The following is a 16,134-nucleotide window of genomic DNA, read 5'->3' as shown; positions in this document are numbered from 1 at the left end:
GAGCACTAGGGCAACAGCCCACTGGAGCTCAGAAGACAGACAGGCTCTCAGTCAGTCACTCACCTCGCCAAGCCCCTCGTGTCTCTAGTCTGAACAATGAGAGCAGTTTCTTCAGAAGGTTGTGAAGGTCCCACTCTCAATGTCTAGGATTCTACTTGAAAGGATTGCCATGCATTAACAGTCCTGAGAGAGAGCAGTTGTTTGATCAACAAATATGTATTCATTTAGCAACTATTTATTCAGCATCTACTATGTGCCAGACCGGATGCCAGGCACACAGGAGAACAAAAAAATACAATGTCCTGGCCCACTGGTGGTTAGCGTTTTGATCATAGTGGGGTCACCGGCCCACGTCTCTCACTGAGGATCTTGGATGATCAAGGAGTGCTAGGCCTGTCATCAGCATACTGGTTTTTGAGAAAGTCTCTCATGGTTTTGTGTGGGTATGTGGGGGTGGGTGTGCACACACACGTGTGTACGTGCCAGGGATAGGTGGGAGAGAGAACGTGGGTGAAATCACCACACTCACCATTGCCATGTCTCAGATTCCTGAAACAAACAAACAGAAAACCATCAGACAACAAGACAGATTGGGTGTGTCCGGCACCTATGTCCCCTTCCTGTTAACGTGCAGCTTCCTGATCAAGCCATTGTTGTTCCCTCCTGCCAAGATGCCAACAGGAGTGCCCAATTAGTGCCAATTTGTTTCTTGTAACACGGACACCTGTCACCAAAGAGCTTGACAAAAACAACCAACTCAGTCACTGCAGATCCGAACTGGGCTCAGACTAATCACCTCGAGGGAAATAGGAAGCCTTCGAATTCCATTGCAAATCCTCCAAGGGACCCCATCCCTCGGCCTGTGGACAAATTTATGATGTATTTCTGACTGATGGCAAGACACCAACTGGCAATTGATACTTTTTTTTTCTTTAAATGCAAGTTATCAGCTTTCCCTTCCAGTCAGCTGCAGGCTTCCTCCTGGCAGTTCAAGACTCACAGTGATAATGGATTATCTTTTCTTTTAATAGCAAACCACCTTCCACTGAGACGGAATGAAAGTTGCAGGAGAATGAGAACAGATTGCACCAAGAAGTCCTTTAACTCTCTTCAGGAGACACCTCTAGTTCAAACATTTTGCAAAAAAATAACCTTTAAAAACTAACCAGGTTTCCGCTGCGTGGTTGAGCCAGCCATGAGGGTTGTGCTGGTTACATCTGAATTAGGCCCGCTTGACAGTCGCTTTCAAACTCTGTTCTCCTTCATGCCAGCAGTTCTGCTCCCTGGGTATGCAATCGTATGGGGCAGATGCCTTAGAAGGAGCTATCGGACCCAGATTAAGAACGCACAATATACAATAAGCAAATGAGCAGGCACGACATTTCCCCAAAATCAGCCAGCCAGGAAAATCAGCACGTCCTGCTCTTCAATAGAGGGCCCATCTAGCTCACTGCTTTATGAGGAGCAGAAATGCCTAGAATATAAATCTGCCACAGGAGGGGTTTCTTTGCCTTCCCTCAATGCTGTGAGCTGAATGGCAGATTTCATCACCTCCATTGTAAAGCACCTCTCATTATGAGAAACCAAACACAGATCCTGGCTCCTAACGGGAGTATTAATAATGAAAATGGATTATGTGCATCCTGTTTGCTAAGCAATTATCCCAAGGCAAGGATTGAGTCCAGATTTTTTGCCTCACTGCCTGAGTGGCAGAACATGAATAGATAGACAGGTATTTGCATGCAGTGTCTCTGACCTGGATAAAATGTCAGGAGCTTGGGGGACGACAGGGAGAGCTGTAGATGCATATTCTTTTGAAACAAGGTTGGGATTTTCAGTCTATTCTTGGAAAAGGCAAAGAAAGGGGGAAAGACTTTGGATTTGCTGTCACTGTTTAAAGATAGCCTCCTGAGTCGAGGTGAGACAATTTTACTTTGCCCACCATAAGTTTTTCATTAACTGCAAGGGACTCCGGCTCCTACCGTCTCAAGGAGGTGAAATGAGTTTTATATCGTTGATGGCGAGTGGTGCTTTCCTGGAATCTTTTATAAAATCTAGATCTGATCTTCTTAACCTAGGCACTTTTTAATAAGAGTAGGCATTTCTCTGAGGCCTTGGAGCGAAATTTCCTTCTTCCCCTCTTTCAGTCGCTGTGCTCCTGCAAGGTGCCCGCTGACTTCCTCTTTCTGATACCCATGCGCTATTTGGGGGCTGTGCATTCAGGCTAAAATGAATCTGTGCTCAGTGTCTGCCGGGCTTTCGGGTCCTTCAGAGGAACCACTGCCAACAGCTGAGTTACCTCCCATCTCCCCCAGCCCACCCTCCTGCCGCTCCTTTATGGGACACTTGTACATCAAGATGGCAGATTGAGACACTGCAGTGAAAGTTCTTATGGACAAGCCTCATTATTCCCACAGGACCAGAGAGAGTCACCTTCGAAGACAGAGGGAAATAACAAGGGCGGGACATCCCTGTGGCAGTCACTCGGCCCCCTAACAACAGTTTTACAATATTTTAAAATGGCCTGGAGAATGGATATACATCTATGGTACATCCGCACGGTGGAACGCTACTCGGCAATCAAAAGAAATAAAGTGCTGATACACACAACACCATGAGTGAATCTCTGATTCATTCTTTGACGTGAGAGAAGTCAAACGTAAAAAGCAAGAGTTCCCAGAAATTGGGGGCAGACGGAGGAGTGCACTGAAAAGTTTGAACAACGGTCCTGGTTTGCTCGAGACCGGCCCGGTTTTAACCTACAATGTCTCTATCCCTGGAAACACCTCAGTCCCAGGCACATTGGGACAGCTCGTCCCCCTGGAACTGGACAAAGGGACACAGGACAATTTTTAGGGGGATGGGACTGTGTTTTATAAATATCCCAGAACTGTACACTTGAAAGGTAACTTTTACCCTGTGTAAGTTACACCTTAGAAAATCCTGGAAAGAATTGCCTAGTCTCTCAGTCCTTCCATTAGACAGTGAGGGCTCTCTGCATGCAGGATTTCCGTGTCCCATGTCATTGACCCCTAGCACCTAGCGCTGGGCCTGGCATGGCATAATTTGCTAACAGAATGTACGGTGCTCTTTTTTTTTGAACTGCTACCCGTTGTATCACCACCAGTGGATTGTTCAAACAACCTGGTGGTCTGTTAACATGGAATTTTCTCCACAGAACTACAAAAAATTAAGGTTTTCTCCATTTCTTTTAGGTTGTGTGTTGATAGCTGTGGTCTTGAGTTGAGACAACTATAATTAATCAGTGCTTTCCAGATATCCTGAGCATAACAAATTCCTGGAGTACTTGTTAAAAAAAAAAAAATACAAGTTCCTAGAACTCTCTCCAGACCTGCCAGATCTGAATTTCTGGGGGAAGGGCCTGGGAATCTGTATTTTTAACAGGTGTCGCCAAAGGTCCTTGAGACCCAGCATGGAAAGCAGAAAGACAGGAAACCTGGTCTCAGGAAACCTCAGCACCAGCTTTCAGGTGTGGACCCGTGCTGGCCACCATGTTTCCAGTGTGATGCTTCCACTAGAGTCTTTCTCCTGGTGCATCGTTTGTTCATTAATCCCATTTGGGAAATATTTATTGAGCACCTACTCTGCACTAGGGCTGCAGCTGTGAAAAGGCACACAAATAAATACACAAGATAAGCTCAGCCACTGTTGGGTGATGTGAAGGAAACGCAGCAGAGCGATGTGCTAGTGCCTGGGCTGGGTGTGACTTAAATACAGCAGGAAGGATGTGGCCTTTGTGGATTTCTGGTTCTGACCTCAGGCAGGTTTCTCATGGTGAGCATAGTTGGGAAGCCACAAACATATGTTCTGGTCCCAGCATTTCCATCAACAGCTGCCACAGACTAGCCTCAGTGTCCCCATCCATAAAATGAGGACTTAGATCTAGATGTTCATCTCTAAGGTCCCTCCTAGGCCTGATGTTCTGTGTTTCTGGAGTTTATTATTTTAATCAAATAAGACTAATCTGATACATATTTAATGATACACATAATTGTTATTGGGCTGCATGATAATTAGCTATCAATGGTAAGCAGTTCACATAAATGACTGTAATTAGTATTTCTTATACACAGCCAAAAAGTTTTTGCTTTTTCTCTCTTCTCACTTTGTTATTCTGTAATTAGCATCCGGGTCCTCTGTCCTTCTATACCGTGCACCCTTCTCTGTCATGCACCCACATAACAATGTTGACACTTTAAAAATATCAGGATCCAGTATATTAATCCCTGAGATAATTTGGTGTTCCTGCCACCACTGAGGGCCTTTCAGATAATACCTGCTCTTGGCTCCTTCATCTCATGTCTTGTGTGCTAAAAGGACCAAAAGAAACCACAAAAAGTTTAGGCCATTCATGTACTGTCTTCCCTCTTGGTTTTCCAGAAGATTCCAATTTTCAGACAGCACATGAAGATAGACCTAATGTCTTTGGCTTCTGAGACTCTGGCAGCAGAAAGAAAAGTGTATTATTTTGGTTAGACTATCACAACAAAAGACCGCAGACTAGGTGGCTTAAACAACAGAAATTTATTTTCTACAATTCTGGAGGCTAGAAGTCCAAGATCAAGGTGTCAGCAAGTTTGGTTTCTTCAGAGGCCTCTCCCATTGGTTTGCATATGGCCGCCATCTTTCTGGGTCCTCACATGGTCTTTCTTCAGTGAGTGCATGCTTCTGGTGTCTTTTTCTGTGTCTAAATCTCAGATTGATTTAGAGCCTACTCTAGAAACCTCACTTTAACTAAGTCATCGCTTTAGAGACCTTATCACCAAACACTTATATTCTGAGGTACTTTCGGTTAGGACATCAGCATATGAATTTGAAGGGGAACACAATTCAACCATAACAGGAGGTAAACTGTGAGGAAGAGCACACTCTCTTATAAATATACAAAAATCAGGAAGGCAGTCTTTCCTCCAGGTCTAACAATCCCCAGACCTTCTCTTCTGAGATTCCTCAATAAAGTTGTCCGTGCCACCCGTTAATGACCAGAGCCTCCTGTACCATCAACAAAATCTCCCTTTCCACAACAGGAATGAAAGTCTTAAAAGATGTAAACCTAAGAAAGCAAGCCTTGTGGATAAGGAAAACTTCCTGGCAACTCCTCAGAGTCCATCCCTCTTGTGATAAGGAGAGGGCAGGAAGCTGAGGGTGAACCTGGCCAGCTCTGCAGGCCCAGTGGATGTTCTGTGCATGCCCACTTGTGGCCAGGCGAAAAGGCTTGTGGTCAACTGAGTGAGCCCGGCATGCAGCAGGGCCCCCACGGGCACACAGACACGCTCCCTTCTGCACTCTCTGCATTGCATCAGGGCCCCCGTGCCTCCCCAGAGGCAGGTTAATTGTGAGATTTGAAAACAGAAACTCCAGAGTGAGAGATGCTTGCTTGCAAGCATTTAAAACAAAGCAGCAATGGAAGAAAGCCCCCAAACCCCCCAGGACCATTTTCAAAGGGCCAAGAGCAGCAACCTCTGCTCTTAACAGGCCACATGGATTTCTCTTATTCGGCCTCACCCTTTGCACAGTGTGATAGCCCTGAGAGCACTTTGTCATGAACAAAAATAGAAATGTAAGCCAAGAAAAGTAGATCCAGGGACAGAATTGGAAAAATAGGAATATGTAACACTAGAAAAGGATTTTACTTTCATTTGGTCTTTGAATAGTATAGGCTTTTTTCTCTTCTTCTTCTTCCTCTTCTTTTTTTTTTTTTTTTAAATCACTGATCCAAAAACAGGAGGCCTAGGTTTCAACCTTCCTGCTCTGTTGCGGTCAGTGAAACTTAGTTGCAGAAACCTCTCTGGGCATGGCATCGACATCCTTGGCTTGAAGAAATTATAAAAAACACTATCTCGGAGATCACACTTAGACATTTTCTTCTGCTAATGTTGACAAAATAAGAACTGATCCAAGTAATTAGTGGGGCAAAATTTAGTTACTGTTAGACTTTTTTGGTTTGATGTGTCATCTAACTCACGTGTACTAAAGTCCCCTATTCTCTTTCTGACGAAACCCATGATTACTCATCTATAAAATGGGGATAATATCTGTCTTGCTAGGCTTTCTGATGATTGAATTAAATAAAGGATATAAATGAGACTATAGCTGTTGCACAGCAGATGCTGAGTAAGTGTTAGTTCTTTTCTTATTAACCCTGGTAACCCCCTTGGTGCCTGGCTCAGTTGTTGTGCAGTAAATAATAGACAGGCTGTGAATGTAGCATAGAGGCAAGCCCTCTGGTAAGAACCTAGAGCAAATACAGACCAAAGGGACTAAGGCCACCAAAGAAGGGGGTGATGGAGTTGTTGACCCTCTCGCTTCCTGTAACACAATACCCAGTGTCTAAGCACACATCCTCAGATTTGCCAGGAACTGAAATCTCCAGCTGTTGTATTTCGGTGCGTTCTTGGCATGAACTGATGAACTGGTGAACTGCGGTAGGCCAGGATGGCCTGGGAAGGGCCAAGACCTAGAAAGGACACTCCAGGTGATTATGAGTAGTATTGGGCATCCAGCTATGTTCAAAGGGGCAGGCAGGAGAGTATGATCAGCAGCAGCATAATCGGTATTGAGTCCATGAGGACTTTACATGTTATTTATTGTCACAACTCTTCAAGGTGGCATGGATAGTCCCAATTTCCTGATAAAGGAATTGTTGCTGTAAGAAGTGAAGACTCATGTCCATGGTCACAGCTAGTGAATGGTAGATCTTGGATTTGAATGAAAGACTCCTTTTCTCCAAAGCCCTTGTAGGTTATGCTTCAGGGATGGATAATCCAGGAGCAGCTCTTTAGAACTAGATACTTGCATTAGGGATATTGATCAGGTGGTACCTGGTGATCAGGGCACTAGTGTAGGGTCAAGACAAAACTCCAGGGCTGTATGAGGGCCAGGCAAAAACAAGGAGGGGCCCCTGATGGACTACTAAGAGGGGATCTCAGACGTTAAGGGCAAGGTAGAGTTCCTGAGTTCAGAACAGGGCATAGGACAAATCTCAGGACAAACCAGAAACCTTATTGTAAGAATTAAGATAAAAGGTCTGAGGCAAATAAACAGCCAGAATGACTCCATGCTCTAACATACTGAACAGAAGCCCCTTATATTCTGACAGTGATAGCCCCTAGAACCTGGCATGGCACTAACTATACAAAAGCATGGGAGAAGCAGAAGGGGGCAAAGGAGCCCCTGTCAGAAAGAGAGAAATGTTCTGGAAGAATCCAGTTCTGGTTCATTGAAAGTTATGGTAATCAGACCAGCCATATCTCCCAAGGGATTTGGGAGATGAGCTTTGGAGCCATCCACTGTCATCAGTTTATCCACAAGGCCCAGAAAGTTTGTGTACGTGGAAGATAAGCCCAAGAAATAAGGACTCATGTCTCATTCTTTTTATGAGAGAGGCCTTTCTAGGGAGCCTCACAGGAACCCTCTACTTCCTGGAATAACACATGACTTAAACTGAGCCTTCCTAATGCTCATCTCGGCCTACTGTCCTACAAAAAATAAAAACTGACATTCAAATAAGCACTGAAAAGTAATTTAAATATTTACTCAAATCTCTCGGGGGCACCAGAGAATCATATTACATTTATGGCACAGAAAGATCCTAATGATTCTCCTTACCCTTCTCCCCTAAGCCCCATTCATTACTGTTGCTGCCTACCCCTCCTAAATATTTCTTCTCTCTTCCTCCCCCAAATCTCAAAAAATCCCCACCCTGACAGGAGGCAGAAGGAGGAAAGCTATAAATAATATGCACCATTTTCTATTTCGTCCCGTCTCAGACTCTGGATGAGTTGTGAACAGAGAGCAAACCCACGCTGGTTTGGCTATTGTTGATCATGGGGCTTTACTCCCCGTACCATCTGCTTTCCAAGTGTCTCCCTGCCACTGCCACCAAATAGATACACACATTCTATCAGCTGACCACCTAGTAAAGTGTTGATCCTGCACAGTGCATAGTGAAATGAGAGACCTGTAAGACACCAACCGTGCTCTCAAGGAACCCAGAATTAAATAAAGATGATAAGACACACACCCAAATTACTGCAATAAAATGTATTAAGCGATTGGTCCATTAGGTGTGGATTAAGATTCAGGATGCTCTGGAGAATCAACTGAAACAAATCCCACAGTATACTTCCTGCCTACTCCTCCTTCCATCCACAAGACACACATGCAATCCTCTTGCTACTTTTCATATATTACAAATATATTTCTCCAGTGATGTTACCTCAAAGGAACACGAAATTAGATCAAAATGGACATAAGCCCAGACTTGAAGGAGAAGAATGCACTTAAAGAGAAAAATGAGTGTTTGTAAAAGAAATAACAATCTGACCAATAGCCTTGTGAGGATAACCAGAAACCCTCAAGAATTTTCCGTTGTCGGTCGATCTCGCTGACCTAATCTCACAGTGACTATCATCAAGATAATTTCTAAGAAACACTCTGATCATGTCTCATCACTTTTGAGACTCCCTCTTGTACCCTGATTATGTCCAAATGCCTTAATATGAGGCACGAGTTCATCGTCGAGTAGACTCCCTCCTATCTCTCTAGCCACATACCATACCCCTCATCATGGCCTGCATATTCTCTGCTTCAATCCTACTTAATCATTTGCAGTAATAGGTAACCTGTGAGCTTACTCCAGGTGTGTCCTTACCACCTTGCACTCTGATGGCCTCTTCCCAGATAATTCACCTCCTAGACGGTAAGCCCCACACAGGCACGGGCTCAGCCTATCAGAGTCACCATTGTACCCCTCAGAGCCTATCTGATAACTACTTAATGAACACTGCATGAATGAATAGCTAAAAACATAAGGGAGTCACTACCTCTGTTTAGTTGGGTTCCCTGGAAACGTACTCTGAGATGGAAATTTTCAGGCAGGAGTTTGACCAGGGTAATGGAGTTAGGACTACACAGAGGAGGAAGCTCAACTGTGATGTGGTTCCTATGAGCTCTGAAGCTGAGACAGCCTTCAGAGTTGTCCCTTATAGAAGCAGATGGGCCAGGTCTTTGTACTCCTGGATTGACTAGTCAGCAAATGCGAGCTGCCTCTAAGGAGGAGTTATCAACTTGGGTGATTCATCTCCCTTTGGACAGAAGTTATTCCTGGAAAAGAATTCATCTATGAGTCCTCAGCATCAAACCCTCACAGCAGCTGGGGGAATGATGGACTTGGTCTTGAAAGAGAATTTATTGGACCTTGTGTCTTTACCACCACATGTAAATGTGTCCTTACAGGTGGTAAGGACACAAATGGAGTAAACTCACAGGTTACCTATTACTGCAAATTACTACATTTCCCTTTGACCAACAGCACAAGGCATGGGTGCCTCAATTCGCTGAACTCTGAAAGTGTCCCTCTGCCTTGAAATACATCCAATAACATCCTCCAACGCTCAACTACTGGTGGAATTAGCAGCAGTGCCACCACCCTCACATTCACCTGTCCATTCGGTATTTGTAGAGCACCTACTATGTGTTGGGCATTATTCTAAGTATGGAGAATTTAGCAGTGCATAAAACAGACCAAAGATCTTGTATTCTTCTAGCTTTCATGCCTGAAGAGAGCCAAACAGAAAAGTAAAAAATGGATCAGAGGGTGATAAACCCTATGGAAAAAAAATAAAGGAAAATAGGAAGTGCTAAGATTTCAGGTGGGGGAGTTGTGGTTGTAATAGTAATAGTAAATAGAGTAGTCAAGGAAAGCCTGACTAAGAAAGTGAATTCTGAGCAAAGTCATTTAGATATTTGGGGAAGAGCTTTCTAGGCAGACAGAATAACATGTGCAAGGGCCCTAGGGTAAGAGCAAACCTAGATGTTAGAAAATAACCAGGAAGCCAATGTGCTTAGAAAGGAGTGAGAGAGGGAGAGTCTAGTAGGAGATGAGTTGAGAGAAGCGGAAGGGAGGGGTGGTTTATGGGACATTATAATGACTTTGTCCTGTACTCTTAGTGAGCCATGAGGTAACAAGTTTGGACTCACTTTTTAAAGGATCATCTGATGGCTCTCGGAAATGGGTGTACAGGGAAAGGGTAGGGGCAGGAAGCCAGTTAAGAGAGTATAAATTTGTGCCAGGCACCAAATGATGGGGACTTGGGCCAAGGCAATAGCAAGAGAATGTGAAGTGGTCGATTCTAGAAATGTTTTTCAGGTAGAGCTAACAAGATTTGCTTGTGGAGGGGATATAGGTTATGAGAGGAAGCAAGGAACCAAGGAGTTCAGTCTGAGCAATGGAAAGGATAGGGCTTGCATTTACACAGATGAGGAAAAGAACCTTGATGAAGGGAGCTGCTCTGAGGGAAGAGATCAGGAGCTCAGGGTTGGCCATGTGAAGTTAGAAAGGCCCATTGGACATCCAAGTAGAGATGGCAAATATATGTGTAGTGCAAAGAGAAGTCCAGGCTCGAGATGATGATGACAGCCATCAGCACACAGATGACATTTAAAGCCTTGGGTCTGATGAGATCACCCAAAGAATGAGTATGGAGAGGTCAGGGCAGTTCTAAAGACAGCCCTGAGGCATTGCACACATGGCCTTTCAGTGCTGCCCACAGCCTCCTACATCATTCGCATCCTGTACCAGGAGAACTTGCATTAGACAGAAGTGCATGCCTCATCGTACCCAGCATGACCAAAAGAGCTTAGGCTTGAGAAGGAGATACACTATATTGGAATATGGTCTCTGATATTCAGTGTGGTCATTGGATTATTGGTTCTAATTCTTCACTCATCTGTATTAGTGGCCCTGTGATGAGAGGGGTGTACTTCTTCATCCCCTTGGCCAAGTGACTTGCCTTTTCCTTTTTTATTTATTTTTTTAATTTTTTTTTATTTTTTTAAAGATTTTATTTATTTATTTGAGAGAGAGAGAGAATGAGAGACAGAGAGCATGAGAGGGAAGAAGGTCAGAGGTAGAAACAGACTCCCTGCTGAGCAGGGAGCCCGATGTGGGACTCGATCCCGGGACTCCAGGATCATGACCTGAGCCGCAGGCAGTCGCTTAATCAACTGAGCCACCCAGGCACCCGTGACTTGCCTTTTCCAATGAGTTTTAGTGGTCGGGATGTAAACAGAGGCTTGAAATATGCTTGTGTGACTGGGTTTGCTCGCTTACACTTCTGCCATGAGCGTGAGAAGAAATGCCTTGGGTAACATTACCTCCAGCCTGGGATTCAGAATGAGGAGCATGGAACAGAGCCCCGCTAACTCCCTCCCAGACAAATAAGAAAGATGCCTATTGTGGTATGCCATTGTGGTTTCGTACTTGCTGGTCATGACTGATGCGATATTGATGTATTTGCTTTGTAGCTTTATAGCTGTGGTTTGTTCATCTGCCCAAAGAGGATTGAATATGCTCCCTCTCTGAGTGTTAATGAAGATTAGGTAAAGTAACGTATGCACAAATCCTGGCGTAGTGCCTGGCACAATATGGGTGCACGTTAAAAGTTAGTATCCTCCGATTTCTTCCCTTTAGAGTGATGGTCAACAGTGACTTTCTACACTAGCATAGGTTCCAAGAATCATAAGATTTTTGTCAAAAACAGGGTCACCCTAGCCAAAGAGAAGGGGCAGGTATCCAAGCTGATTTGGCAATTGGCTACATCATTTAGAATTTTAACACATGCTACAGCAACGTAATGCCTTAGGTTCGCTGATAAACAACCAGAGCCAAAAACGTCGGCAAATCTAGTTCCATTGTTTCTTCACAGAACCCACTGTCTTTAGAAATATAAGCCTATTTCAGCAGTGCACTTAGGATACCCTATGTCCCTCGAGAAATAACTGGCTTTTGTTTATGACGAGCTGGAATGCAAGCACGCGTGCACACACTACACCATACACACTGCCCTTCGTCAAACCAGGCTTTTGTTCATCAAAATAATAGCAAGTGGTGGCATAAAGCCATTCTCTGAGGAATAATTCATTGCAAACAAAATCAACCAAATGCCAGTTCTTCTGCCCAGAATGACCTTCAACGGGATAGCCTCCGAAAACTCACCTGCAGCCGTCAGTGGCAGCAGCACAACATTAACTCTAGCAATGTTCATTGCCTCTCCGGGCTGTCAGTAGCTTTGGCTAATCTTTTTCGTACCTTTACTTTCTGAAGCTGACCTTTAATCCTTGCCATCAGAATGCAAACAGTTTAATAGCTCAAGTAGCTTCTTCTGAGGCTGTGGTGATGAGCTGGGTAACACTTCATGAGATCCCCCCACCTTCTCCGATAAAGCTAGAGGGAGAGTTTGATCAAGGCCTTTGTATAAACCTGGGGCAGCTAGTCCATGGAAAACTGAACCAACTATAGAAAAAAAAAAGTTTGTTGCAGGCATGAATGCCAGTCCACAGAAACCAGATGTGTGATTAATGTCCATTTCTTTACTTTCTTAAATCCACATGTTGTGGCAAGAAATGTAGTGCAGTCACTCTTGGAATGTGCCTGAGGATTGCTCCAAAGTATTAAGGTCTTACATAAGGCCAAGATAGCAGGAAGATTTTTCCTGGTTTGGGTCCATGCCAGGTACCACCAGGATGCCCATTGACCCAGTTTGCATGCCCTTAAAGCCTTTGGTCTCAGCTACTGTACATACAGGAGATACCAGAGTCTTTGCCAATGGCCGCCACCCCAGTGCCAGAGGACCAGCCCTCCAGTGCACATCACTGCCTTGTAGCCTGCTCTGAGGTAGGCCACGAAGAGCATGAGTCCTGGTCTCCTCTCAAATTATTCCTCCTGGTGCTTCTGACTCAGTCTGACCTCTCTTTTTAGATGTCTCTCTCTCCTTCCTATTATCCTCAAACAATGGCTCTCTCCTCCAACTGTCCTAAGAGCATTTAGCATCTGTCCAAAGTATTTTGACTTTTGCAAATAAATGACAGAAAAGGAAAAAGTCCTGCAAGTATCTTCTTCTCTTGGTAGAAAATTCTGTATGCAGATTTGGGTTGGGAGTGGGGGAAGAAGAACACGAATTAACATCTCGGAATAGTGCCCTGCCTCAGGTTGATTATTTTATTATTTCTGGAACACCTGATTATTTTAAGGAAAGAATAGAGTGGATGGTTGAGTTCCAGACATATGGGAGTGGGGGATAAAGAATGGATGTAGAATCTGCTTCCTGAATCAAACCATAGGAATTACCTTAGCCTGGATGTTCCAGAAAGCAGAGCCTGAGGCAGAAGCTTGTGCAGCTAATAGGAGGAAGGGTGCTCCCAGGCAGCTAGAGTGAGGGACGGGGGAAGTAGAGCAGAGAAGCGGGAGGGCCAGTACAAGCTGCTGCGGAGCCAGACACCTCTAAATGTGACCGATCGCCCACTTGCACTGGACCATCCCCTTCGAAGCTGAATACACTGTATCTCGGCACCTTCCATCTTGTGCGGGAGAGCAGGAGAAATGTATTCACCACTTCTCATCTCTCACAGATCAAAACTGGCCCCGTGGGGTGTAACTCCTCCCCCACAATTCCACCTATATACTGGGTGCCAAGCACAGTACTTCAGGGGTCCCCACCTGGATGTCGACCAGGAAGCCCTGGGGCTGGAGCCAAGAGGCTCTCAGATAGCATCTGTGTGCAGCTGGTTGGAACCTATGAAATTGGTCACCTCAGAGACATCTGGAACCTCTAACAGATGAGGCCAAGAGAGAACATCTAAAGAGTACTGAACAGGTGCGGTATATGGTGATGAGTGGGGGTGCACTAAAAAGAACTATGAATGAGTTTTTTACAAACATACTAGGATAGCTTCCTTAAATACATGCAAACATTTTATAGAAATTAAATACACAACACAATATATATATATAAATAATATGTAACTAATATAATGTATAAATACATAATATATGTGAAAATAGATACAAATCTATAACAAATATATAATACATAAACAGTATATTTGTTATATATTTTATGTATATGTATTATACCCTGAATCTAAATGAACGTTGTCTCTATCAAAGTTCTTATTCCTTCCTTCATCCGGTCATTCATTTCCACCCACTGGTTGGGTTCCTAGTCTAGGCGCAAACAGAGTAGGTGACGTCTCTGTTCATGGATGATATCATTTGAAGAAACGTTTGTCAAACTTTTAAAATTGCCTTAAGGATTGACATTGAATTCCTTTAAGACCTAATCATCTCAAATCTTTCCTTTTATGGATCCGTTTGACTTTCTGGAATTACCAGGAGCAAAAACATTCAGATTAAGAAACAGTGGGAAGTCAACCTGAGTAATAAAGGTATTGGTCAAAACAGAGATGTCAGTATAAAAACACGAGACTAACTTCCTTGTAGGATCTGAGAGTAGGCTCTTCTAGAAAATGCCAGAATTATTAAATGGAGTATGTGCATTTTAAAAAGTAGAATTTGCTTATATTTTCTGCAACTCACCTCCTTTTAATGTAAGAAGCATTACTTTGGAAGTGACAGCAAGATAAGTGCTAAGTAGCTTTCTTTGTAATCCTCCCTCCTCTATGACATATCAGGAAGCTATGACAATCCTAACAATGCTGACATTCTCCTAACTTAAGAATGAGGATAGAAATACAAGGTGAATCTTAGCTAAAGCTCTATTAATTAGTGAGCATGGATAGTCTATAAGGTGAGGGTTTAACTCCTGGTTCAGAGATTTTTCTTATATGAAATCCCTCATGGCAGGGAACATTAAAAATAAACATATATGACCTCTCTCCTTCTTTGTCATATAAAACCAGTTCTATTTTATAGAGCAATTCAGCTCTGCCTCAGAGTTTGCATATATATACCCATTATTTTATTGCTCAGCCAAACAAAAAAGCATCCAGTTAACCAGGCTCCTTAGATAGTAACTTACCCAACATAAATTTTTAGTCCAGCATAGCATCTGGGGTCTCAACTTCTACCCTTATACTAACCTCCACCCCAACACATTCCTGAAACACAGAGTATTTAAGAGAAATATTATCTCAAATATGGATTTCTCCATCTCACTACATATCTGGATATATTAATATTTTATTTTTTGAATAGAATATACTTTTCTGAATCTTCATTCACCCATTTATTCATCAAATACATGTCAGGCTCTATTCTAATCAAAATATCATAAAACATCTTTTCCAAGTTACAAAATATAGTTCTACAGCACTGTTTCAAATGGCTGCATGATATTCCCTTATGTAATTTTACCAGTGTATTTACCAGGTTCCCTATTATTGAAGTATAGCGATTCTGATAGTCTACCACTGGGTGTCTTTGTGAAGATGACGGTGTCTCTGAGCATTCTTGTCTAATAGGTCAAAATGCTCCAGCCACTCCTGTCTTATATCCTCTAAAGTAATTGGACCAAATCTGGAAGAAGGATATGGAACAGCAGTGAGTCCTCATCTTCTTTTAAGGGAAGAATCAGAAGCATTCATTCTTCCTTCAGTGAGTCATTCAACCAGAATTTGTCCCATCCTTCTTTCAGGTCATGTGCTGTGATGTAGCTAGCAGTGGAAGGAGGAGTAAAGCACGGACATTTTACCAGGGAGTGTCACAGTCAGAGAACAGGCATTTGCTGAGGTTAGACAGTTATTCTCCCACTGAACCAGAGCAAAGACTAAGCTGACTTTAACACTTCCTGGTCCAGAATGTAACTCCAGCATGTGGACCTTCCTTCTGCAGAGTTCTTTTGTTCAGTTTCAGGATTTGTACTAGTTATCCATTGCTGCCTAACAAATTACCCTAAAACTTAACAGTTTAAAACAATGAACATTTACTATCTCACAGTTTCTGGGGGTCAGGTAGATGGGAGCTGCTTAGCTGATAGTTCAAGGCTCTCTGCAGCTAGGGCTGCATCATCTGAAGGATCAACTGGGACTGGAAAACCCACTTCCAGGAGGGCTTGCTCACATGACCGTTGGTGGGAAGTCTCATTTCCTTTATGGTTTTTGGCAGGAGGTCTCCATTTCTTGCCATGTGGATTCTCCACAGAGCTGCTTGAGTATCCTCATGTCATGGCAGCCGGCTTCCCCCAGAGTGAGTGATCAACAAAGAGCAAAGTGAAATTCATAAGGTTTTCCATGATCTAGCCTTGGAACTACCATCATTTTGCTGTAGGTTATTGGTCACACTCACCAACCCTAATACATTATAGTGGGAGACAA

The sequence above is a fragment of the Eumetopias jubatus genome, unplaced genomic scaffold (assembly GCF_037043125.1).
Source record: "Eumetopias jubatus isolate StellerSeaLion01/CBP00866 unplaced genomic scaffold, mEumJub1_p1.0 scaffold_15, whole genome shotgun sequence".
NCBI lineage: Eukaryota > Metazoa > Chordata > Mammalia > Carnivora > Otariidae > Eumetopias > Eumetopias jubatus.
The sequence above is the reverse complement of the archived record's forward strand: the minus strand, read 5'-3'. Positions refer to the sequence as shown.